Source organism: Polypterus senegalus, chromosome 2, assembly GCF_016835505.1.
Source record: "Polypterus senegalus isolate Bchr_013 chromosome 2, ASM1683550v1, whole genome shotgun sequence".
NCBI classification, from domain to species: domain Eukaryota; kingdom Metazoa; phylum Chordata; class Cladistia; order Polypteriformes; family Polypteridae; genus Polypterus; species Polypterus senegalus.
Genome location: NC_053155.1, coordinates 15,116,382 through 15,143,726, shown reverse-complemented (window position 1 = coordinate 15,143,726; position 27,345 = coordinate 15,116,382).

Genomic DNA, 27,345 nt, shown 5'->3' with positions numbered 1-27,345 from the left:
ATCCCCATTTTTTTGAGATTTTGTGAAAAGGGTTAACTTTGAACTTTTGTAACCCATTAGGGGGTGAGCCTCTGGTATTCGATTGATGTGACAGGTACAACCTCAAGTTCTTCTGATCATTTTTGTTGAAGACAGAGATTGGTTTACTCTTTATCATAAAGGTGTAATTTACTGCACAAAAATATGGTCCAAAAATGGCATATAAATAAAGATTGTTTAGGTCTTGATTGCCAAAAATAAAGAGGTACCCCAAAAAGTTCAACATTTTGCATAATTAGTCATCAAGACAAGTTGAATGGTACATCATATGTGGCAGTTTTCTCATATCACTGATTTAGAAGGTGCTGGACAAAATAAAATTTGAAAATAAAGTGATTTCTTATGAACACAATAAAATATAAATCTAAAAACTTGTTTGTAAGTTTATATCATCTGCTGTGAGGTTTGTCATCAACGGATTACTTTCTTTAATATTTCAAGTACAAAGCAAAATTTAAAACATTCAGAAGTTTTAAAAATAGGTCAATTTTAGAATCGTTAGTTGACAGAAGTTCGATTATACAGCACACCTTCTCTTTCTCTACAAAAATTTAAATAAACTTACTTGAAAATGCAAGTTTTCTTCTCAGTTTTTCACCTGCTCACAAATCCATTTGTTATGTTTAAAACGAGTAAAGCCTTTTATACCGGAGTTAAGAATGACTGCTAATTCAAAGAGATTCTGCTCTTTTAGAAGTGACTGCCATCATTGTGGTCCCAAGTGTACAAAACATCATGACCTGTGAATGGGGACTCATTAGAAATCACAGACCCAGGAGCTTTAGTCTTCTTTCTTAAAGTCTTTTCTTTGGAGGGTTCAGTATTATTATGTTTCTGATAACAAACAAACACCAATCTCTCAATTTGAGCCCAAGGCAAGAATGAATATGACGACCCACACACATTCATACAATTCTCTGAACCAGTAAGTTGGGACAATTGCGTTTTTATGTTAGAACATCAGAACACTCTAGAGGAGAACAGACCATTCAACTCAAAAAAGCTCACCAGTCTTATCCACTTATTTCTTCCATAAAAACATCAAGTTGAATTTTGAAACTCACTAAAGTCTTACTGTCTACCACACTACTTGGTCTCTTATTCCAGGTGTCTGTGGTTCTCGGGGTAAAGAAAAACTTCCTAATGTTTGTGTGAAATTTACCTTTAACAAGTTTCCAACTGTCTCCCTATGTTCTTGTCGAACTCATTTTAAAGTCACCGTCTCGATCCACTGCACTAATTCCCTTCATAATTTAAACACTTCACTCATGTCACCTCTTGCTATCCATTTGCTTAAACTGTAAATTGAATTAATTAAATTAATTTCGAATTTTCTCATTATTCAACCCCTGTAGCCCTGGAATCAGCCTAGTCACACTTCTCTGGACCTTTTTCTTGTGCTGCTATGTCCTTTTTGTAGCCTGGAGACCAAAACTGCAAACAGTACTCCAGCTGAGGCCTCACCAGTGTGTTATAAAGCTTGAGCAGAACCTCCTGTGACTTGTACTCCACACATCAAGGTGCTATATAACCTGATATTCTGTTTGCCTTCTTAATGGCTTCTGAACACTGTCTGGCAGTTGATAGCGTCGAGTCCACTGACTCCTAAATCCTTCTCATAGGGTAGACTTTCGATTTTCAGATCCCACCATTGTGTATTCAAATCTCACATTTTTACTTCCTACGTAAAATACTTAACATTTAGTGACAAAAATTTGGCGGCACAGTGGTGCAGTGGTAGCACTGGTGCCTCGCAGTAAGGAGACCTGATTTTGCTTACCGGGTCCTCCCTGTGTGGAGTTTGCATGTTCTCCCCATGTTTGTGTGGGTTTCCTCCCACAGTCCAAAGACATGCAGGTTTGGTGCACTGGCGATCCAAAATTGTCCCTAGTGTGTGCTTGGTGAGAGGGTGTGTGTGTGTGCCCCGCAGTGGGCTGGCACCATGCCCAAGAATTTGTTCCTGCCTTATGCCTTGTGTTGGCTGGGATTGGCTCTAGCAGACCCCCTTGTGACCCTGTGTTAGGATATAGCGGGTTGGACAATGACTGACTGACGAACATTAAATTTTATCTGACACAAATCAGTCCAAGCCTGTCCGTTGTCCAAGGTCCTCTGCGAAAGGTCTAATTCAGCGAAAATGAGATTATCTGCCAATCCACCTATTTTGGTATCATCTACTGACTTAACCAGCTTGTTACTTAAATTTCCATTCATTTTCTAACCCGCTGAATCCGAATACAGGGTCACGGGGGTCTGCTGGAGGCAATCCCAGGGCACAAGGCAGGAACCAATCCTGGGCAGGGCGCCAACCCACCGCAGGACACACACAAACACACCCACACACCAAGCACACACTAGGGCCAATTCAGAATCGCCAATCCACCTAACGTGCATGTCTTTGGATTGTGGGAGGAAACCGGAGCGCCCGGAGGAAACCCACGCAGACACGGGAGAACATGCAAACTCCACGCAGGGAGGACCCGGGAAGTGAACCCGGGTCTCCTAACTGCGAGGCAGCAGCGCTACCACTGCGCCACCGTGCCACCCTACCTAAATTTCTATCCAAACAATTTATATATATTAAAAATAGCAGTAGCCTAGCACTGACCCCTACTGGATACCACTCTTAATGTCAGCCAATTTCTGATGAGGTTCAGCACACAATAACCCTTTGCTCCTGCATGTGAGCCAATGTTGCAACCATCTAAACACAACACCCTGAGCCTCCATTTCTTTTAGTTTTAAGTCTAATGTTCTGTAAACTAAAACAAATCCATAGATATTATAGTTTTACTCATAAACATCGACATTCAAAACTACATTAATTCTTCCATTAATACACTGAATTGGTTTATTACAGTCCAAAGCTGTAAGCTGGGGAATTTAAGAAGGAATGGAAAGCTCGACTAAATCGAGGTAAACATATAAGGTGTCCACATTACATATTAAAATGGCTGTCATTTAAACTCAGAGTACTAGATCAATGAGTCAGTACCTTTTAGAAATGTCTTTCTGATTTTAGCATGACGTGACTCCTAAAATTCCTTTCACTCTGATGCTGTTGATATGAGTAACCTAAATATAGCTACCTTTTGTGAAGTGTTGAAGCAAAATGGGTGAATGGGTTTGGGGTCTCAGCCTGCTAAAACCCCATTTGCTAGGTGTTGTTTAACAGAGACAAAAAAAAAATAACAAAAGTAGGACTGCCATTCCAAGTCATACAGCCCAATAATGCTTTCAGCAAGAGTAGCTATCTATCACAAAGGTGTCTCGTCATTGTCAATGATCGGTCCAAAGATGATGAAGTCATGACACAGCTTTGTGATTGGCATATGTCATCAGATTAGAGTGATGCCTTATTTTGTACCACGTTCGAGTAACTCTTCTCTCTGGGGTCATCACGGTCTTTTAAATGCCTAACTCCTTGATTTTGCTACCTTTAAGAGGGTCAGTTGTTAGTGCTGGGAATAGGCCAGAAGTTGTAGACGTGACAACTACTGTCTAGGACTTTCTTCATCCTTCAAGGGGAAAAAAAAATACAAATGTAGTTACAGACATAGTTACATTCTGATCCTTCCACAGTATTTCTACCTGAAGACCCCCCCCCAAGAAAAAGTTGCATCTGCATTACGGACGTGGATAGCTTCCATTCTTGTATTGCATTAACGTTGGCTTGGTCCTTTACCAAACTAGAATATGAAATATTGCAACCTAAATATATGACTGAGGACCTTTAAAATTCACATTTTTTGCCATTCAACACAAAATAGTTTATCCGTAAACAAAAAAGAACTATATATACTGTACATAGGCTTGTATGTATCTGGGTCAGTAGAAAAAGTATCATTGATATATGGCAGTATGAATGCTCAAGGAAGATATCAATAAGAAAGAACAAAACAATACTGCCGCATTAGCTAAACCGAAAGGCATCACGACGTATTTATAACTCCATAAGAAAATGTTAAAACTGATTTGCCAAAAACCTGCCCAATTTCCCTCACCTCCCACCTACCTCGATTCTGGAAAAAAATATTGAGGACTCAAACAGCATTTCTGTAATATATAAAAAACATTTTAAAGTCTCTCGTATTCAAAGATCCCAGAGGACAGTTGGAAAAGAATCTCTCACTCAATATCTCAGAAAAGGAGTATAAGATATTGATGCACAGAATTCAATCAAGCTCCATATGCGCAAAACATACAATTATTCAACTTAAAATTATATATCGAGCGCATCTGTCTCGATTAAAATTGCCCAAAATGTTTCCCGGGCAAGATCCAACTTGCAAACATTGCAATCTAGTTCCAGCCTCACTAGGTCACATGTTTTGGACGTGCATCAAATTAACATCATCCATCCATCCATTTCTAACCCACTGAATCCGAATACAGGGAATTAACATCATTCTGGACAAAGATTTTTAAATGCCTTTCAGACAGCCTGGGCGTCACAATCCCTCCTAACCCATTAACAGGTGTGCTTGGTGGGCTCACAGAGGGGCTTAATTGGAGAAGTACTAACAAACTGTGATTGCCTTTAGTACACTATTGGCACAAAGACTTATCTTACTCAACTGGAAGAGTCCTAACTCACCTCTTTTTAAGTCAGTGGATAACTGATGTTATATATTATCTAAAATTGGAAAAAATCAAATTCTAACTTAAAGGATCTGTTCAGAAATTTTTCAAAACCTGGCAGGATCTAATCAATAACATTCTAGAATAAGCATTTAAATGGAGGAAGTGGATTCTCTCCTCTCTTTTTCTATTCTATCTATCTATCTATCTATCTATATTTATTTGTTTACATATTTTTACTATTATTAAAGTGCTACTCTGCTAAGTTAGCTGTATTTCTCATGTGTGGGGGTTGATTTGTTTCAAACCAGTTTTGTTAAACTTGGCTAATAAATAAAAAAAAAACAGATTTGCCACATATGCACTTTTCTGGGTGTATTATTGTGGAATTTTGCCTTAGTATAGCCACTTTATCACTCCCCACATGTACAGCTTTATCTGCACGTGGACAGCTGCTTTAAGCAAAGAGACTTTGTAGCTCATCATAAGAAGACTAAATGGCTAAGCTACACCTGTGCCAATCACCAAAGCAGGTGCCCGTTCACCAAGCTGCTAATATTGGAAAACGTCTTTTCCTCATCTGCTAGCCCCTGTGAGAATGTGGCATCACCCACACCAGGTACTCTGAGCAATATATCTTGAATATATCTCTCTATTGTATAAAAAAATCTTGGGACGAGATGAGACCTGTTCAGAGAGACAAGACGTGACTTTCTCAGAGAGACACTTTCACGTCCCATGAGATGAGACTTTGTGCCAAGAGATTTAACCATGCATGGGGTCGTACATAAAAGACAAAGAGTAGACAAAAAAGTAGAACATCGTAAAGAATTCAAAAACGTTGGTGCGATACACATGCAGAGCAAATTAGAGGTAATGAAAGTAGGAAATTCGAAAGTCTCAAAAAAATGATAGTAAAGGTCGCATTAGTGCAAAAAAATGGAAATTATTACTCAGTGAAATAACAGAACAGCGAAAAGAGATCGAATAATTTTTCTTCCCAATGAAGAGGCGTATCTAGAATTAAAAGATTTGTTGTTTGGTGAAAGTGAAATCCACATACGCTGTCACACTTGGGTCACAGAGTTGCACAGGAGATTTTAGAGACAGAAACATTATTCAAACACTTCAAAGAAACATAAGTCTCTTTCAGGAGTGAATCGAGCTTCGTGTGTAGGAAGGGACAGTTCCGTCTCTCAATTAAAAGAATAGAAAATCTTCCTCTTCATAGGGGAGCACCTCGGGAGCAGGATGCCCAACAGGAGCAGAGGATGTCTGGAGGAGAAGAGCGACAAGGCAGTGAGACAAAAGGACAGCTGCTGTACAGGCTTTTAAATGTTCGCAGCTCTGCATGAGATGCAGATCACACGGCACGGCAGCAACAGCAAGCCAGCAGCTGATCGAACAAAGAGGAGGTAAACAAAAAAAAAAAACTGCATTTGTTTCCCATTGCATCACCATTTAAGAGGGCTTTCTGAGGAGCGACCAAGTCTCCTTGGGGTGCGTTCAGACTGCCTCTTCACAACAGCGCGTAGCACAGGCTTTTTGGCGAGCTAAGCAAGCAGGTGGCAAAGCCCCCTAGTTTATTAGAAAGATTCCTGTGTTCATTATTTTGGTGCATCCGTGTTACAGTTACTGTTATCTATATTGTTTATGTGTCTTAGGTATGTCTCCTTTATAGCGCCTTACCTGCATGTGGACAGCTGCCTCAAGAAACAAGACTTGCTAGATCAGCACAAGAAAACCAAATGGCCATCTTCTGATCTGAGCTACACCTGTGCCAATCACCAAATAAGGTGACCTCTCACCCTACCGCTTTGTATTGAAGACGTCTCTTCTCAGCTTCTAACCCCTGTAGGAATATGGCAATCACCCACACTAGGTACTCTTAAAAATATACCTTGACCCAATCAAACAGCAGAAGATTAATAATATTATAAAGCAACATTAATAAAAACAGAGAAAAAGCAATGGTAGGAAATGCATTTGAAAAGAGATTTTAAAGGTTAAGATATGTATTTGAAAAAGAGTCTTCTTAAAAATACTTATGCAGAAAATAAAGGTGGTGGAGGATATATCTTTTTACGTCTGGGTGCAGAGCTGCTTTAGACTGCTGTTCAGTCCGCAGAAGTCCTTACCAATTTCTTTGGGCTCTTCTCCTTCTCTGCTCTCCCTACTTTTCCCTCTTCTGCCGTGCTGTGCCATCCTAATCTGCAGTTAGGCCTAACTTCAAATTGAATTAACAAGGATTACAAGAATAATCACAAAGGGTTTTCTTTTCTCTTGTCCATTTGGCTCCTAATTACCCCAGGTTTTACTAAATTAACAACTTGTTTAGGATACTGAAAGAATGGCCCAAAAGAAAAAAAAGTTCAAGTCAGTAAAGATACAGAATTTAAAATCAGTCTATAGCAGAGTGTGTTTAACATGGGATTAAAAAGAGTCCAGAGTTTAAAAGATAAAGGAGCCTCAGTTCAAATAAATGTCAAAAGGTGCAGGTTTCTACTGGCTGACTGTTTAGTCAGGTGTCCTTATTGCTGGCAGATTACTCAGTGTTAGCACACACACACTTCATATTCTGACTTGTATTTGCAGCCCAAATCCCTAAAAGACAATTCAGTATTGAGAGTTTTGAATGTTAAAATCTGCATATGGCTTGTATTTATACCACTACACTGATTTTGATTACTTTATATTATATTATAGCAACGATTTTACCCCTGCTCAAGTTTCTTTTCTTTTAATTTAATCGTGTTATGTTTGTCCATTTCATTTTTTAGTAATTGATTTCTTTTGTTTTCTCTGTTAAAATTTGAATAGATATTGTAGTTTGAATTGATTTTGATGTACTTCTGGGTATGTTCATTTTATTTGTAGTTCATGGGAAGAAGCATTAACCAAAAAGCAGTCTAGGGTGCCAACATGGCCTATTCCATTTAGTATCAGTTCTTTTCCAAACGAAAGGAATCACACTGTGGTGTGAAAAGAACAACAGAGGGAAAGCCACATAGCAAAGTGGCCATGATTGTCAGGCTTCTGCCAGGAGTTTCCCTCTCTAGATTGTCTCCCTGGTCAAAGACGCCTTCATTCGGCTGTCGTCCTTTTTTAAAGCCCGGGTTATGAAGGGGTGGGACCAACTGACTTTAGTGGGCGTTTTCTCAGGACTGTGGAGGAAGAACATGATAACACTGTTGGCCCAGGATGGAATTGTATACCTGGAAGGAGCCTGGAAGGTGATCCTCAGATGCGTATGTGTGGCATATTTTAATGTATAACATTGTGGGTGTAATCATGGAGGTGGAACCCTTGACATTATAGCAGAGGGACCACCCTTATCCTGTATATATTCAGCATTCTGGGTTGGTTTCCCTTGTGAGAACATTGGAATGTTAACTCTCCTGTGTTGGCTTCTTTGTAATTTTTTCATTATTTTTCCATTCCTTCATCCATCCATCCATTTTCTAAACCTGCGAAGGGTTGCAGGGAAGCTGGTGCCTATCCCAGCAAGCATATGACACAAGACACACGCACACACAATGACTAATTTAGCATCACCAATCCACCAGACTTGCATGTCTTTGGATTGTGGGAGGAAACTGGAACAACCAGAGGAAACCCAAACGGATGCTAGGAGAACATGCACACACGGAGGACCCAGGACATGATCCCTTGTTTCCTTACTGCGAGGCAGCAGTGCTACCACTGTGCCACCGTGCCGCCCCCTTTTCAAAATATTTCCCCCTTAACATGTTATTCTGAAGTCAAAACCACTTTCTCTTTCCTCAGCAACCCTACAGTAGTATGACTCCTTCCATGCAGCTTCACCTAAGATCATTGCATTGAATGTGTGCAATTCACACTGCTTTTTCTGCTCCATATCACTTATTAATGGGCAGATAATATCATAGGTAACACCTATCAGTGGCAGCCACCTTCGTGGAAATAACTTTCCTCCATCTTCGAAGAAGGCAGTTACAGAGCCCAGATGAGAATGTTTAACCTTTCTTTACTTGCACAAATGTCTCAGTCCATGGGGCGAGCAATCATTTAAACATTTACTTTTATACTTTTTTCTAATTAGACCTTATCTAATACATCACATCATCTGCCTCTTAATGCAGAATTTTATTAGCTCCTCCAATCAACTAAAGCCACCAGTAACTTCTGACTCTTGTCAATTCTCTTATTATTGGGAACCAAGTTTAGTTAAGAGGGATGTTTAGCAGAATTTTCATTTGATCTTAGCACTGCTTCATAGGAGGGGTGTATGGGCTTTCCCATCACTTTATCCCCACTTTCTGGAGGGGTGTTTGTTACTCATTTACCTCATTCTAACCTTAGAAAATTGTGTCGGTAGATTCTCTAAGATGAGACAAAGACTTCACGTGCTTCAGCTTCAAGTTACATTTAGGTAACCTTTGAGTTTCATTCAATCTTTTTACTTATGTTTAATAATTCATTCTGTTATGGCTTCACATATAGATATATGCATTTGTAATAAATTGTAAAAGATTATTATATATTAGATAAAAATTCCATACCAAACACCCAGGTCAATGGATTTTAGGAGAAGAAAAAAACTTGAACATGTTTGCTCTCCAGTCACTCCCCCTTCACAAACTCTGTACAATAAAAACCATTCCATGCTCCAAAAAGCTGCAGATTAGATTACAATATATGTGCTGATGTTGTGGATTTTGCATATAACAAAACACAATTTGTTTCATCACAAGAAAGCTTCTTAAGTTTCATGTAAATTGTTTCAGTCATTACTAATCACCAACCGGATGCTTTGTGATTTTTTTATCCATGAAGACAGTCAGATTTTCGCCTAAGTGGCTACTGCTGGTTGGCTTTCGCAATCTTCCAGAAGGTTCTTTTTTTTCAAATGTTTGCCCAGCTAGGTGACATATATTTCATGCTTTATCCACTGGCTGCTTCATTTATATGTGTCTGTCTAGTTGCCCATCTCAAACAAACAAAGCCACATTGAGTCCATTCTGTGAGTGTAACTCCTGAAAACCATCAATCAACAGCTGACTTTTCTTATTTTGCTTGTGTAGTCATAACATTTATTTATTTATTTTTCCATAAAATCCACTGGCTACGTGCCCTCTTCTTTAGATACACTGACTTAGGATTTGCTATGCTTTTATTTTAGATTTGTCATGAATGCACCAATCAATTATTACGTTAACAAATTAGCAAGCTTAACAAATGGATATTGTTCATTTATTTTTTATTATTAACTAGCTGAAATTCTCAGCGTTGCCCAGGAGGAAAATAAAGTGTTTTTTTTAACTGTTTGAGAAAAACGTAATTAAAAAAACACAACTTTAAAAAAAAAATAAGTTAACAAACTATAAAGACTCACTAATGTGCTTGTTTTGCGGTCTTGTATGTATGTTATCATCCAGTTGATGTTCAGAACCGGACAACTCTATTTAATTTCAAAAGCAACAGGGGCGGGAGCTAAGCAGCTAAGCAGCTAAGCGACTGTCTTTCTTAGGAGGTTTCTTTTTGCCGGTGTGCTGACCTCGCTTGCATATCCTCAGAGCTGGAGCCCTCACCCTGACTCTACGTCTCACTTCTGGGCTGGACAGACACACACACTTGTACGCGTAGGACTCTATTTAATTTAAAAAGCAACAGGGGTGCAGTGGCGCTCAAACATAAAGAATGCTGGCAGTCACCTATATTATGCCCTCTGGTGGTCGTTCTGAGTGTCAACTGGATGATAACATGCATACAAGACCGTAAAATCACACCCCACCCTACCCAGAAGTGTGTGGGTTAGGGTTGATTTCTCCCTACAGTATTTTTAATCGACCATTGAGAAACATGTGTACCAAGTTTCATGAAAATCGCTCCAGCCGTTGGGAAGTGATGCTGGAACATACATACATACTGTACATAGACACATTGATTTTTATATATATAGATTACCCCTGCTGAATGGTGACATCAATATGAAGAACTCAGCATATTCGTTTTTGATACAAATTGACAAATATAATGCATGCGTTGGTGACTGGAGACCTTTATTGACTTGTTCTGCTTTTTTTCTTACACATATCAGATTAAAGAGAAGAATATACCCATTAAAAATTTTCATAATTTAAAGTTCACTTTCTTAACAAGTAGCATTTGCATTAAGATATTTTAATATTGACAGACAAATACAACATTTTATCTAATCTTTCAATATACTTCAAGTTGTCAGGTTCTAACTAGTAATCTGTTACTTGCTCAATAACATTTTGAAAATGCTGTTTTTAATTTCATTGTTCCTGAAGCTGTAGATGACAGGATTCATCATGGGTGGAATAGCGTGGGCTATGATAACCAAAATGTTGGATGTTTCAGTTGACAGTTTAACTCCTGACCCTGGCAAGGCACTGAGTATCAGCAGAGGAAGGTAAAACATGCTGACGACAATCAGATGGGTCATGCAGGTGCTAAAAACCTTTCGCTTTCCATCAACAGAAGAAATTTTCAGAGCCGCCCGAGCAATCTTAATGTAAGAGAGGATTATTACAAATAAAGGGAGTAGAGAAAACAAAGGGGCAGTTGCTGACATACTGACTAAATATTTTGGATCTTCATTGCAGGAAATATCCACCAAGGTAAGGATATTACAGAAACAATATGGCAAGACATTGCCATGACAAAAAGAAAGATCAGAAGCAATAAACAATATTGGTAAGAGTATTGCAGTACTAAAAACACTTAGCAATATGAGAGCCATCCACACAGTTTTATTTGTAATTAGTGATGGATATCTTAATGGATACAGAACAGCTATGTAGCGGTCACAGGCCATTAGGGCAAAAAGCAATGTTGCAGACATTTCTAAGAAAGCTATGAGAAACATCTGGAGGACACAAAGACCAAATAAAATAACAGAGAAATTTAAGAGGACCGCCACCAATTCAGGAATCAGGACTGTGCTGTTCATCAAGTCTAAGACAGCCAGGGTGCCGATGTATAAGAACATGGGGGTTTGCAAGTGGCGATTCATTGTAATGACCAGAATTACTAAGCCATTTCCAATTAGACTCACCAAGTAGATGAATATAAAAATGAACACGATGTGGTTACTGTTCTGAGATTCAATCACGCAGTGCAGGACAAACTTGGTCACAGAGATTGTATTGTTTTTCATTACAGCCAAACCTGCAGATCAGTTCACCTACAAAATTAAAGGATAAAGGTTTTTAATTTTTGTAGTTTGCAAAAACCTTACAACTATAATGTACATGCTGAGGACTGCAAATGTCTTACTGTATTCTAGAATACAAATACATAAAGAGCAATGAGCAGCATGAGATGAGAATATACCAGTTTTGGAGCCGTAAGCTTAAGCTCAAAATATTTCAACTCCAGCAGGAAATGCCAGGATAATCGTTACAAAGCACCTTGCATTTAATCAAACGTGTCAATAGTAGTGAAGCATTTGCTTTGATTCATGGGTCTACTTTTATATAAAATCCTGCAATGTGACTAGTCTTAACAGAAACTGAGAGCCAAGATCAGGTACACTTTGCAGCATTGGCTTTATATTAATGGGGATCCTAAACAGATGATGCAGCATTTTGGGTGCCCTTCAAATAAAGTTTAAAAATACCTTACCTAATTTATTCCATTAATGACATCTATGATGGTATATTTTCAGTTAAAACCCACTAAAAAGAACAAAGTTGAAAATTGGGGCAGGTAAATTTAAATATCACAGAACTACAAAGTCCTTAGTTGATCACTTAAGAACAAAACATGCATGGTGTCACTGTTAAAAATTCTAATTTTAGGCAACAAAATTTACCTCAGGATACAATCCATGAATGTGCAACTCAGCTTACGTTCATGAATGAAGCAAAATCTTAAACATTAACTACTGCTATTTATTGAAAAATGGATCGTATCCAACTGTAGACCTCTAAATACAGCTGAAGATACTGGGCTGTGAGCCCTTATTCAGGTGCAGTTCTTATATATTTCCTTGACATGTGACAAATATGTCACCTGTCAAGGATTTATATGAAAGGCAAAAGTTTTCACAGTTACAAAATGTACAGCAGTCACATTCACAGGGGACTGCTGGATTTTGTTTGAACTGCCTTGGTTAAATATGCAAGTCATTTTTGTGAATGTGACTAATGACATTCAATCGTTTGACAGTCCTATAAAAAATATAATTATTGTCAGGTTGAAGTCCTAAAACACATCCTCTCTTTGTGGCACCCAAAACCTTGGAAGCATGAAATCTTCTTAGAATCTGTCTCAGAATATTATCTATATAATAAAATGCTAATGTCTCTGTGTATGTGTCTGTGCCCTCTGAGCAGTCTCATTGGTGAGCTTGGCTTTGGTCTGATTGGTCAGATTCACTCCTGCAGGAAGTGACAGGTAAGGGAGGCTGACACACACGAAGATACCAAGTAAATGTTTAGGAGGAACACTGATGAGTATTCACAAGAATACAAATGTGGTATAATCTATTCTTCCATTTTGTCTTGTAGTTTGTACTATTGTATTGTATAGCAGAGGAGGCAATAAAAGATTGGCAATCTAGCTCTGTAAAGAGGATTGCTTGTGTTCTGTTCTGTGTATTGCATTTACCCCATTTTTTTGACACCCATTGCACGCCTCACCTACATGAAAGTGTGTCTTTCCAAGATTTCTTCCATTTTTACAACAAGGGTCTTTTTTGGGGAGTTTAGTTTATTCTTATCTTCTTAGGAAGTCATGGCTGAGGGGCTGTCAAAAAACAGGCCTGTTAAAGTCTATTGTGTGATTTTGGGCTATACAATAAATACATTGTTGTTGTTGTTTTCACAGTAGGTATGGGACCTGTCTACTATCAGTGGTAGTCAAAAAGTGGACAGGAGGCTGGCCAGTCACCTCAAAGTGACAGAGTCTGAGAAGCAAACTTTACTGAAATGTGATCGAGAGAAGTAGTGCCAGACAAGAGAGACTGAGACACATGAGGATAGTAAAAAAGGCATAGGATGAGTGCTGAAGGTGTACATAAGGCAAGAGATATCAAATATTTTTAAATGTATTTTATTACCTGTGCAATGACTTAACCCTGCACATCTAGCTTTGCAGCCCCAAATTTAACCATATATACACATAATAAAACAAAAATGTAAAAACATCCTTGTCACACCTTGCTGTTGTTTAAAGTTTTATATCATCTCTGCTGTGATGCATTTTATCAGTTAACTCTTTGGGCGCTGAATATTTTTTACTAAAAGAAACAGTTTCTGAAAAGCACACAAAGCAATTGTTTCACACATAAATCAACATAAAGTGTCTGGTGCTGCATGTTTGGCCACCAATTCACAGTCTCTTGCAGCTCAAGCCACTGGCGGGCAGAACAACAGCTGGCAGGAATGCGAGACAGCCTGGCTGCCAGGCTGTTTTCGTGGTGTGGGGGCGGTCACAGTGGTCCGTTTTGTGCCTTTTGTCATTGTAAGTGGCAGTCCTCCCAGGCAAACGTTGCTATAGGTGCATCAGCTATATCAAAGTTTTCAGCGCCACAATCAGCTGATGCTGGTACCTCACATTCGTTTTCGATTACTTGTATCAAAATTGGAGTCTTACAAGTCAGAGTCCAATTCAGCGATAATACGCAAAACATCGTTCACGCGCAATTTTTTTGCTTTACACATTCACTTTGATCTCTTGCCAGAAGTCAGCGCCATTTTTGCTGTTGTTTGCTCTTTGTTATTCACGAGAGTGCAGGGAATCTCAGTCAAACCAACAAACAACATTTCCTTAAAGCAAAGAGAGTCGAACTAAAACATAATGGTGGGTTTGGTCACCGTTTACAGTTGATCACCTCCCTCAACCCCCTCTGTTGACAAAAGTCGACATCCGCCCTGAAAGAGTTAATGGCCTTCTTTTGATATCAAATAGAATACGAAATGTATATATTCAGATATACTGTATATTCAAACTTATCATGACTTACAAACCAGAGTGCACATTAAGATCTCAAGATGCCGGTCTGCTTATGATTCCAATAATTAAAAAAATATCAGTGGGAGGTCGAGCTTTTAGTTACAGGGCCCCTAAACTGTGGAATTGTCTGCCTGATACTTTAAGAGATGCCCCTTCGGTCTAAGCTTTCAAATCCCGGCTGAAGACTCACAACTTCAGTTTAGCACACCCTGACTAGAGCTGCTGATTAACTGTACAGACTGAATCTCTGTTGTTAGTCATTAGCACTAAAACATAAGTAACATGATAGTTATAATTTGTTACAAACCCTCACCTATTCTGTTTCTCTTCTCGGTACTCAAATGTGGCACTTGATGCCTCTGCCCATGTAACAAGTTGTTTTGCCTGCCTAAGGTAAAGTCATCCTTGATGGAGGATCGCATGAATCGTCGGGTAGATGGGTCCTGTCATCGGATTGGCTGGCCCAGCACTGTCTCAGCTGTGGAATTGACAAATGGGGGAGGCATATTGATGGCTGAGGTCTCCAGGACTCTAAACAAATCCAAATCATATTATGTGATATCATCTACTGTTAAATTCTGCTCCATTCTTGTAATATTTTTATACTGTATTGAGGATTACTTCTGTTCTGTGTATTGTGTTGTATTGACCCCCTTCTTTTTGACACCCACTTCACACCCAACCTACATAGAAGGGGTCTCTCTTTGAATTGCCTTTCCGAAGGTTTCATCCATTTTTCCCTACAAGGGTTTTTTTTGGGGGAGTTTTTCCCTGTCTTCTTAGAGAGTCAAGGCTGGGGGGCTGTCGAGAGGCAGGGCCTGTTAAAGCCCATTGAGGCACTTCTTGTGTGATTCTGTGCTATACAAAAATAAATTGTGTTGTATTGTATGGTATATTCCAAAAATAAACATTTTAGAAATGGTAAGTTCAATTTTACAAAATGCCTTCTATTTCTAATAATAATAATAATGCATTTTATTTATAGGGCACTTTACATTAGCAGTAAATCTCAAAGTGCTACATAAAAGGTTTAAACAAAGGCAAAGCAAGACAAAAACAACAATAATTATAGCATTCTTGTTAATAAGCTTTCCTAAAAAGAAAAGTATTTAACTGTTTTTTCAAACAGCCCACAATCTGCTGAGTTCTCAGGCTCTCTGGTAGGGCATTCCAGAGCCGTGGATCAGAGGCTACAAAAGCTCAATCACCCATTGTATGAAGTTTGGTCACAGGTGGGCGAAGGCAGTAGGTTTCTTGCAGTGGATTGTACTATAAGGAGTTCCTTAAGATATTGTGGAGCATTCCATGGATACACTGGTGAGTAAACACGTATTTAAATTAACTTACTTGAAATTCAGATTTTCTTCTCAGTTTTGCTGTTGTTCATAAGTTTATGTCATCTGCTGTTTGCAGTGTTATCAATAAATAGACTCCTTAAAAATTTTAAATAAAATGCTAACTTTAACATGTTCAGACAAATAGGTCCATTTTAGAAATGGTAACCGACAGTTTAGTTCTGCACCAGTCCTTCTGTGTCTCTACACATCTTTAAATTAAACTTACTTACTTGAAAGTTCCAATTTTCTTCTCACCTTTCCACCAGCTCACAATTCCATGTGTTAAGTTTAAGGCAAGTGAGCCTTCTATCCCCGAGTTAAAAAGGACTGCTAAGCCAAAGAGTTTCCACTCATTTACAAGTGACTGTCATCTTTGTGGTCCCAAGTGTACAAAACATGTGGCCTGTGACTAGAGATTAATTCAAAGTGACAAACCCAAGAGCTTTAGTCTTTGTTAAAGTCTATACTTAGGAGAGTTCATTATCATTATATTCTTGATAACATTCAAATAAACATTCATCTCTCCATTTTCTGAACCCACTTTTTCCATTTTATGGTCATTGAGGTGACAAATCCTATCTCATCAGTGTCACCTGCAAGACAGGAATGAATATGCTGACCCCACACATACTCAAACAGTTCTCCAAACTAGTAAGTTGGAACAATTGTGTTTTTATGACTGGAAACAAAATCATATTTATAGATATTACACTTTTATTTATAAACATATTCAAAGCATATTACACTTATCCGGGTTATCTCCGTCCAAAGATGGAAGATTGTGCATTTACTGGTAGCATCAAATTCTAGGCAGGAATCATCGCCAGCTGGGACACCAGTCCAGCAGGAAACACCCTATCAGCACTAACTGCAATGCTCAGAACAGCCCAAGGCAGTGTCAAGTCCATCAAAGGGCCCCTTCACGCATCACTTAAGCTCACCAGCATGACTTTGGGGCATGGACTGGTCTAGCCCATGATGAGAACAAGAGAATCTCCAAAATGCACCATAACAGTTAATGGGATTTACAAATATGATACTAGATAATAATAATAATAATAATAATCATTATTATTTAACTCTTTACATTTATATAGTGCTTTTCTAACTACTCAAAGCTCTGTATATGGTGAGTGGGGAACCACTTCAACCACCACTAATGTATACCACTCACCAGGAGGATGTGACGGCAGCCATTATTGTTCCAGTGTGCTCACTACACATTAGCTATTAGCAGGGGTGGGTAGTAACGAGTTACATTTACTCCATTACATTTACTTGAGTAACTTTTTAAAAAAATTGTACTTCTAAGAGTAGTTTTACTGCACCATACTTTTTACTTTTACTTGAGTACATTTGTGAAGAGGAAACGCTACTCTTACTCCGCTACATTGGGCAACACTCGACTCATTACTTTTTTCCATTTATACATTAAACTATATTTTTGCAAGAGAAAAGTTGCCAGTGGATCTACTGCATGACTGTTTCACCAATCAGACGTAGCCATGCAGTCACATGACCACACACAAACTTCCTGCGTCTTGCAGCCTGTGAGAGATTTTTTAGTCATGTGGGGCTCCTGTTCACTGCTAAATGGTCACAGCTTCACTGCCAGAACCAGATCGTCGTTCCCAAGACTGCCTTTCATGTCTTTTAACCTCATGTCTTTTCTCCTTTTCTTTGATTCCCCCTTCTTTTTTGTGCTGACCCGTATATATACAATCCCGTCTCCGTGGGCCTTAGTCACATGCCGCAGGAAGCCAATAAATCAATTTAGAATGATCGGACCTGCACGTGCAGGTGCAACTTGCTCCAATTACCTCATTAACTCCCCGCGGTCGTGCAATTGCGCCCACGGAGAGTGACACGGCTTTATGGATTTGAAACTGGCCTTTTTTTTGAAGCCTCGGACCCGCTACACCACAAAGTGAATATGCAGTATTATACTGTCAGTGTACAGTATATCTTGTCACTGTAAGTAGTTTTCACTGTTCAAACATACATGTTACCTACTGTAGGTATCAGTTTCAAATGCTTTGTTGTGAAAAACTGAGATTTGGAACTTTGTGTTATTTGTGCATCTTTATTTTGTAAAGATGTGATTTATTTTTACTCATTTTTTTATATTATTATTTGGAAATAGCAGAATTTGCCCATTATTTTATATTTTTGTCTGTCTTATTACAACATTTCTAAAAAAATAAATCATTTATTATATTCAAACAGTTACTCTGTACTTGATTAGTCTTTTCACCAAATACTTTTTTAGTGTTTGGTGGACTACTTTTTATTTCTACTTCCATCCATCCATCCATCCTCTTCCGCTTATCCAAGGTCGGGTCGCGGGGGTAGCAGCTTAAGCAGAAAAGCCCAGACTTCCCTCTCCCCGGCCACTTCTTCCAGCTCTTCCGGGAGAATCCCAAGGCGTTCACAGGCCAGCCGGGAGACATAGTCCCTTCAGCGTGTCCTGGGTCTTCCCCGGGGCCTCCTCCCGGTTGGACGTGCCCGGAACACCTCACCAGGGAGGCGTCCAGGAGGCATCCTGATCAGATGTCCGAGCCACCTCATCTGACTCCTCTCGATGCGGAGGAGCAGCGGCTCTACTCTGAGCCCCTCCCGGATGACTGAGCTCCTCACCCTATCCTTAAGGGAAAACGCAGACACCCTGCGAAGGAAACTCATTTCAGCCGCTTGTATTTGCGATCTCGTTCTTTCGGTCACTACCCATAGCTCATGACCATAGGTGAGGGTAGGAACGTAGATCGACTGGTAAATTGAGAGCTTTGCCTTACGGCTCAGCTCTTTTTTCACCACAACAGACCGATGCAGAGCCCGCATCACTGCGGATGCCGCACCGATCCACCTGTCAATCTCACGATCCATTCTTCCCTCACTCGTGAACAAAACCCCGAGATACTTAAACTCCTCCACTTGGGGCAGGATCTCCCCCCCGAACCCTGAGAGGGCACTCCACCCTTTTCCGGCTGAGGACCATGGTCTCGGATTTGGAGGTGCTGATTCTCATCCCAGCCGCTTCACACTCAGCTGCGAACCGCTCCAGAGAGAGCTGAAGATCACGGCCTGATGAAGCAAACAGGACAACATCATCTGCAAAAAGCAGTGACCCAATCCTGAGTCCACCAAACCGGACCCCTTCAACACCCTGGCTGCGCCTAGAAATTCTGTCCATAAAAGTTATGAACAGAATCGGTGACAAAGGGCAGCCCTGGCGGAGTCCAACTCTCACTTGAAACGGGCTCGACTTACTGCCGGCAATGCGGACCAAGCGTTGACACCGGTTGTACAGGGACCGAACAGCTCTTATCAGGGGGTCCGGTACCCCATACTCCCGGAGCACTGCCCACAGGATTCCCCGAGGGACACGGTCGAACGCCTTTTCCAAGTCCACAAAGCACATGTAGACTGGTTGGGCAAACTCCCATGCACCCTCCAGGATCCTGCTAAGGGTGTAGAGCTGGTCCACTGTTCCGCGACCCGGACAAAAACCACACTGTTCCTCCTGAATCTGAGGTTCGACTCCGTTACCTCTTCGGGCTGTGCCCGGCCGAGCCCCATGGGTGCAGGCCCGGCCACCAGGCGCTCGCCATCGAGCCCCACCCCCAGGCCTGGCTCCAGAGGGGGGCCCCGGTGACCCGCATCCGGGCAAGGGAAAACGTCGTCCACAGTTTTTATTCTTCATTGGCGGTGTTGAACCGTTCTTTGTCTCATCCCTCACCTAGGACCAGTTTGCCTTGGGTGGCCCTACCAGGGGCATAAAGCCCCAGACAACATAGCTCCTAGGATCATTGGGACACGCAAACCTATCCACCACGATAAGGAGGGGTGACGGCTCAATTTGTACTTGAGTAATATTATTTTGAAGTAACACTACTCTTACTTGAGTACAATTTTTGGCTACTCTACCCACCTCTGGCTATTAGGTAGTGAAGTGGTGTAAGAGAGACAACCAATTAGAGACAAGGGATGATTAGGGGGCCAGAATGACTAGGCCATGATGGGCAATTTAGCCTGAACATCAGGAGACACCCTACACATTAGCAAAGGTTGCCCAGGGATCTTTTATGAGTCAGAAAATCGGTTTTATGTCTCATCCGAAGGACGGTGCCATTTTTACAGCGCAGTGTTCTCATCACTGCATTTGAGCAGTGCGATCCACATTCAGGCCGCAGGGTAAGCACCCCCTGCTGGCCTCACCAACACCTCTTCCAATAGCAACCCAAGCTTTTCCTAGATGAAACTACCCTGCTCCTAGGCTTGGGCCCGTGCAGCTGTTTGTGGCCCCAGCAGGGCACCACGCCGAGCCTCTGACTCACACTTCCAGCCTTACACTTTCCTGGTCCATGGCTCCCCCGCAAGATGCCTCACCGAGCTTACCAATACCCTTACAACCCTATCTCCTTCCTTATGGCCTCCATCCAAGCAGCGTGTTACTCCAGATCCCTGATCACTCAGCTGGAGTGACCTCCTTCAAACCCTGAACTTGGACTGCATGTTTCCCACCGACCTCCTCCTGGCTGCCTGCCTTCTCTCACTCTCTTTCGTTCTCTCACCCACTTGCACCAGCTCTCTCTGCCTCCTGCCTTTTTCTGGAGTCTTCTAACCTCTGTCTCTAATTTTTTTCTGTCCCATGCAGCCTCTTTTTATACTGCCTCTCCTAATTGGACGTGGGCATGAGATGACGTCACTCCCTCCAAAGTGTTAATGAGGCACCTGACTGATGCTCACACTTACATGTGACTTTGTGATCAGCCAGGCACCCCCATCTGACACTGGAGCAACGCGAATTCATGCGCGCCCAATTAGATCTGGAAACTTACAGGGCTTGATTATTTATTTAAAATCTTGCCTGATGCTACAGAGCATTTATCACATTGACCTGACTTGATTTAGTGTGTACTGTCACAACATTGCAGTACATATTCATAAATACTGGATAAGTGTCAGCATGTTTCAGAACAAATACATGGCTATGTGCTACTGCCCCCAGGTCTAAGTGGGATACAGACAACTGAAATGCTGGGAAGGTTAAGAGCACTCCACAAAGAGTATCCAGGTCATATTGACACACTCATGGACTGTAGAATGCCATAGTGAGCTTGGTGGTCTTTTGGCCTAGGAATCCCCAGATTTTAATGTTCTCCAACATTCTGCCAAATAGTTTTTGTTTTCCTGTCCTCCAAGGACATCTGAACATAAGTTTTTTTCTTTTTTTAATTAAGCAGTACTTTATGATTCTCCACTGTTATAAATTACTCTTCAGTAGTTTTTACTTTCTTTTGTAACTCTATTTAGGTATTATAGGGTGGTCCAAATCAAATTTTCATTGCGCTATAACTTATTAAGTTCATTACATAGAGAATTCACAAAAAAAAATGATTGTTTCCAATAGATGGCAGCACCTGCCCTGCATTCCAAAATGGTGGGGAGACGGTTGTCAGTCGAACAATGTGTGCGATGTCTTTGCCTTTTCATAATTGCATAATTAGATCTGGACCACCTTGTATTATTGTAAGCATTTTGAGATACTGTTATGTCTGAAAATGCGCAGTATAAATAAATGTTGTTTTCAATTTGTATATTTTGGACCAAATAAAAGCCTACATATGGCTCTGACCTCTGTATTACTGCAGCTGAATTTGTCAGAAAAAGAAGAATAAGTAACACCACGTATGAAGTGAATGAAATTCATACAAATCCCACTGTATGGAACCCCAGCAGATTTTCTCAGTTTCACATGAAATTCCTTTGTGTAAAAAAATTAAATGCCATAGGATTCTAGAAAGGAGGCATTTTTATTTGATCGTGGCTTTTATTTAAATGTTTAGCTGGTTGTCTGTTCCTGAGTAGTAACTGGTGCAGACTCGATTAGGTGATTAATATTTTTCTTATTGGTATCTGTAGGCTGTTTGTTTTGATTCCTTGAGGATCTTACTGTCACAATTTCTAATTCTCTCTGTGGTTTTCACATCACTGAACAAAATCCATCCAGCTGTTTCTTCTTACTGGTCTTTTGTTTTGGCCAGTTGCTTTCCAAGTGCGGTGGGCAAGATCTTGATTTTTTTGGTATACTAAAGGCTTGTGTCACCTGCCTCATATTCCATTTGCATTATTACTGTCCTCATCCAATTGGTTAACCTTCATATGTCTGTCTTGAACCAGTCAATGGCTGTTTTGCCCCGTCTTGTCTCAGCAGCCAGTCTCTAAAGTAAATAGCTAAACTGCTTGTTATTATCTAACATGTGAACTTGCTAACAATTATCAACAGTAGTGATGAGCGAAACAGCATAACATTTTGCAAACTTGCTGAAAAAATATGGTTTGCATGTAATTTCACAATTGTAAAATATGTAAGCCATTACAATGAGATTTTGTGCAAGTATTGCTTGCTAAGTGTTACCGTGTAGGAGAAAATGCTCTCCATTATTCCTTCCTGTTGCTCCACACAAGTTCATAGCACCGCATCTCCTGTCACATTTCTCAATTCCATAAGCTGATGCCACTTATCCAGGCCAATGGATTTTGGAAGCAGCAAAATGTTTGCAGATATTTGCTCTCTTGTCATACCCCCAATTTCCACATCACACACAATTATAAACCTTTACAAGATTTAGCACATGTGAAAAAGCTACAGAAGATCCTTTTTTTACCAATTACTTGCTCAGAAAGGTGACCAATATTTGGCGTTTCAATCACAGTTGGCTGCTTCATTTGTATATGTCTGTCTAGTTGACCATCTCCACCAATCAACTGCAATCTTGAGTCCATTCCGTCTGTGTAACTGCTGAAAACCACCAATCAGAAGCTAACTTTTCTTATTTTGTATGTGTAGCCAGCCAGTCTCAATGTCATAACATTTATTTGCAAAGGTGTTATTTAATTCCTACCATTCCATAAAATCATGTGGCTGCATACCCTCTTCTTTAGATATATTGATTTAGGATTTACTCTGATCTTATCTTTGATTTGTTGTGTACCACTGAATTATAACATTAGCTAATTATCACACTTAAAAAATTATATTTTTCATTTATTTTCTATGATTGATTGCCCCAGCTGAATGGTAATATCAACATGAAGAACTCGGCATATTTGTTTTTGATACAAACAGACAAATATAATGCATAGTGACTGGAGACCTTTATTGACCTGTTCTGCTCTTTTTCTTACACATATCAAATTAAACAGAATATACAAATTAAAAAGTTTAATAATTTAAAGTTCATTTTGTTAATAAGTGGCATTTGCATTATGATATTTTAATATTGATTGACAAATACAACTTTCTGTCTATTCTTCTAATATACTTCAAGTTGTCAAACCTTATAGGTTTTTACTGGTACTGTACATCTATTTCTTCCTCAGTAACATTTTGAAAATGCTACTTTTTATTTCATTGTTTCTGAAGCTGTAGATGACAGGATTCATCATGGGTGGAATAGTGTGGGCTATAATAACCATTACATTGGATGCTTCCATCGACATTTTAACTCCTGACCCTGGTAAGGCGCTGAGTATCATCAAAGGGAGGTAAAACATCCCGACGACAATAAGATGGGTCACGCAGGTGCTAAAAACCTTTCTCTTCCCATCAACAGAAGAAATTTTCAGAGCTGCCCGAGCAATCTTAATGTAAGACAGGATTATTACAAATAAAGGAAGTAGAGAAAACAAAGGGCCACTTGCTGACATAGTAATTACATATTTTGAATCTTCATTGCAGGAAACATCCATCATGGTAAGGATATTACAGAAACAATATGGCAAGACATTGTCATGACAAAATAAAAGATCAGAAGCAGCAAACAATGTTGGCAAGGGTATTACAGTACTAAAAACAGTTAACAACAAGACAGCAATCCATACAGTTTTATTTGTAATTAATGATGGATATCTTAGTGGATACACTACTGCTACATAGCGGTCACAGGCCATCAGGGCAAAGAGCAGTGTCACAGCCATTTCCAAACAGACTATAAGAAACATCTGAAGCATGCAGAGCCCATATAAGATAACAGAGAAATTTAAGAGGACCGCCACCAATTCAGGAATCAGAACTGTGCTGTTCATCAGGTCCATAACAGCCAGAGTGCCAATGTACAAGTACATGGGTGTTTGCAGGTGGCGGTTCATTGTAATGACCAGAATTACTAAGAAGTTTCCAATTAGAGTCACAAGGTAAATGAATATTAAAATGTACACAGGATTGTTACTTTTCTGAGATTCAATCATGCAGTCCAGGACAAACTTGGTCACAGAGACTGTGGTGTTTTTCATGGCAGCCAAACCTATAAAATAAAAGCAAAGAATTGAGTTTTTCTCATTTTAAAAAGCCTTACAACTACTGGCTGGTTGGTCTCTTCCATTATGAGAGATGGACATCTGACGTGGAACTCTGTTAACAGCAGTGTTATTCTTTATTTTTTTTTTTTTTGAATAATTTCGAGGTATCCTGTATTTACTAAACCTGAGAGGGTTCAATTATAGTATATACAAGCATACATAAAAGCATTTTTGGCAGAAAAAAAGACTCAGAAAGATATGGAAAAGACAGATAAAGCTTTATCCAAGCCTAAACAGACATCAAGTTCAAGCGCAATGTACGGCCTACTGGAGACTGACCTGAAACACATAGTACAGATTTCCCGGGACCTGACGCTGCTGCATCGTCTCCAGCTGAGAGTGAAAGTGGGAGCAAATGTATAAGCGAATCGGAGTCAAGAAAACTTGCCAATTCCAGAAGATTCATTGAAACTTAAAATGGCTTTACCTTCTGCCTTGTCATCAATGCCTCGTGAGCCAGTAATACTGGCTTAAACTTGGCTATTTTATTACACCTGCGGAGATTGGGGAAGACCGAAACGATCTGTCCAAGCTGAAGGTAATGGTCACTGCAATGGCCATCACTCAAGACATAAAGAAGCTCATGGATAATATAAAGAAGGATATAAAAGATATAAAGTAAGATATGAAGAAAGAAATAAGTGATATAAGGAAAAGCGATATAAATGATATAAGGAAAAAAATGAAGAACATACACAAGACAAATGAGAAGCTGCTTCAGGGTATTAAAGACAAGGAAAAACATTTAAGTAATTGCTTTGAGGCAACCTTTAAAGAAATGCTAGAAAAAATTGAGGAAGAATACAGGAAAATGCGTTTAAGTTTGAGAATAAACTGAGAACACTTGGCGTTCAGTTTGAAGATGTCAAGCAAACATTCACGACTTGTATTAAAATAGCTGAACAACTGGCATCTACCGCTGATGGGAAAGCAATGGCTGCAAACTTCAAATGCAAAGTACTTGGGGACAGACCAGATGCACTGGAAAATGGATGCAGAAAGAATAATATCATGATCAAAGGTCACCCTGTAAATCGTGAAAGTCCAAACTTAGTGAAATTCATAGCTGAGCTATTCTCTAATATAACTGGAGAGGACTTCAAATCAGACACCGAGATAGCAGCGGCTTACCGCATATATGGATTGAATACCTAAAGCCTAGGACTTTCAGTGTGCGCTTTGAAAAATTACAGTTTAAATTACATAAAAAGTTACTTTTCAGACAGAAACAAAAGATTATATTTGAAAATAACCACATTCGTATTTTCCCTGATTTCTCACCTTCAACAACTGCTAAACGTGCCGCATTTTACAGTATTAAACAGTGCTTACGGGAAGCTGAGAACTGATATAGCCATTTGTATTCTGCCAAACTGAAAGTGGACATTCAAGGCAAGTTCTACCTTTTTACTTCTACAGAGGAAGCAGAAAAAGAGCTAAGAAAACTGATCCCGACACTTTTTGAAATATGATCGTGATTTGCTTTGGGACCTGGCAAGGCAAACAAGATTTTACCTACTGTTTGATCCATTCACAATAAGACTCATGCTGTAATTATATTCTATTATCTTATCTGAAATTTTTATGTTTGAATTACAATTCTATGCATGTATGTGGATTTTTTTTTTCTCTTCATAGGGGCCTGTTTAACATCATACCCTTGAATTACTGTATTAGGGCTTACTATCAGTTGTTATCTACTTATCCAGGACTACTGTTTTACAACGCTCTATGGGTTTACTCTCTGAAGACTGTTTAAGATTAGATATTATGTTTATAGTATTTGGACTGTACTGGCAATAGACTTCTCTATTCTAATCCTCATACGCTGCTGCTGGGAGGTTTGTTTTGTTTTGGACGTGTTCTGTCTTTAGGTATATCAGGGGACTGGGACTTTGTGAAGTGTTAGAAAGTAAAATGGGGAGGCGGGGGAAGAGGGAGGGGGGGAGAAAGAGAGCAAGCTATGTCTAATCTGTCCTTCTAATACTTATAATTGTAAGAGCCAATGTAACAGTAAGCTTCATGGCAATAACTCCTAGAAAAATTGGAAATTAAGATCAATATATACTATTTGAAATTGGACGTAATTAATAACAGTTTCGAGTAAGCAATTCAACTTTTTTTTATTCTATTTATTTTATTATTTACAGTGGAACCTAAGTAACTTCCCCCATAGGATTGTATGTAAATACAATTAATCCGCTCTGGACCGTACAAGCTGTATGTAAATATATATTTTTTTAAAGCTTTTGAAGCAAAAAAATAGTTAATTACACCATAGAATGCACAGTGTAATAGTAAACTAAATGTTTATTTACTTCTGGTCATTCCAGCTCCTTGATTGCTCAGCTGCAGCGACCGCTTCCTTCTGCCCCACCAAGTGTTGGCCAAAACACCCCTGCTTAGGCTCTCTAGCTTGCTCTTTCTCTCGCTCTCGCTCTCTCTCTCTTGCTCGCTCTCATTCCCATTCCCTCTCTCTCACTCTCTCGCTCGCTGCACAGGTAATGCACAGGGAAAGACAGCACACGTGCGGAAATAATCAGGGCGTACGAGCCGGAAGGGAAACTGGCTTGTTCGTCACCTGAGTGTGTGGTCATGAACTTACTTCAACATGAACATGAATTTATTCAATTTTCAAATGTTACCAAATTCTAACCCTTTAATTTTTTGAAACGTGACCCTTCTTTTTCTCTTTACATGTGTCCAGACTTAAATTTTGTGTGTGAAATCAAACTTCACAAAAAAATCAATCAAAGTTTTATATGAATCCACTGTTTTAGAACACCTGTAAAACATCCTTTGTTTTCAAAGTGTCCCACATGACTGATCGGACTTATTAGGTTATTGCTTAGCCTGTGTACTAAAATATTAATTGGACCAGCAATGTAACTGGCAGACATCAACATACCTTTCATTCGTGTCAACATATAAAATATGGGCTTTCCCTACATTTGTCACATTTTAGGGGTTATAATAATAAGAATGTTTGGCTTCATACATTAAATGAATGACACAAATTCAGCATATTCAAGGTTCAAGGTTTCTTTACTTATACAAGAAA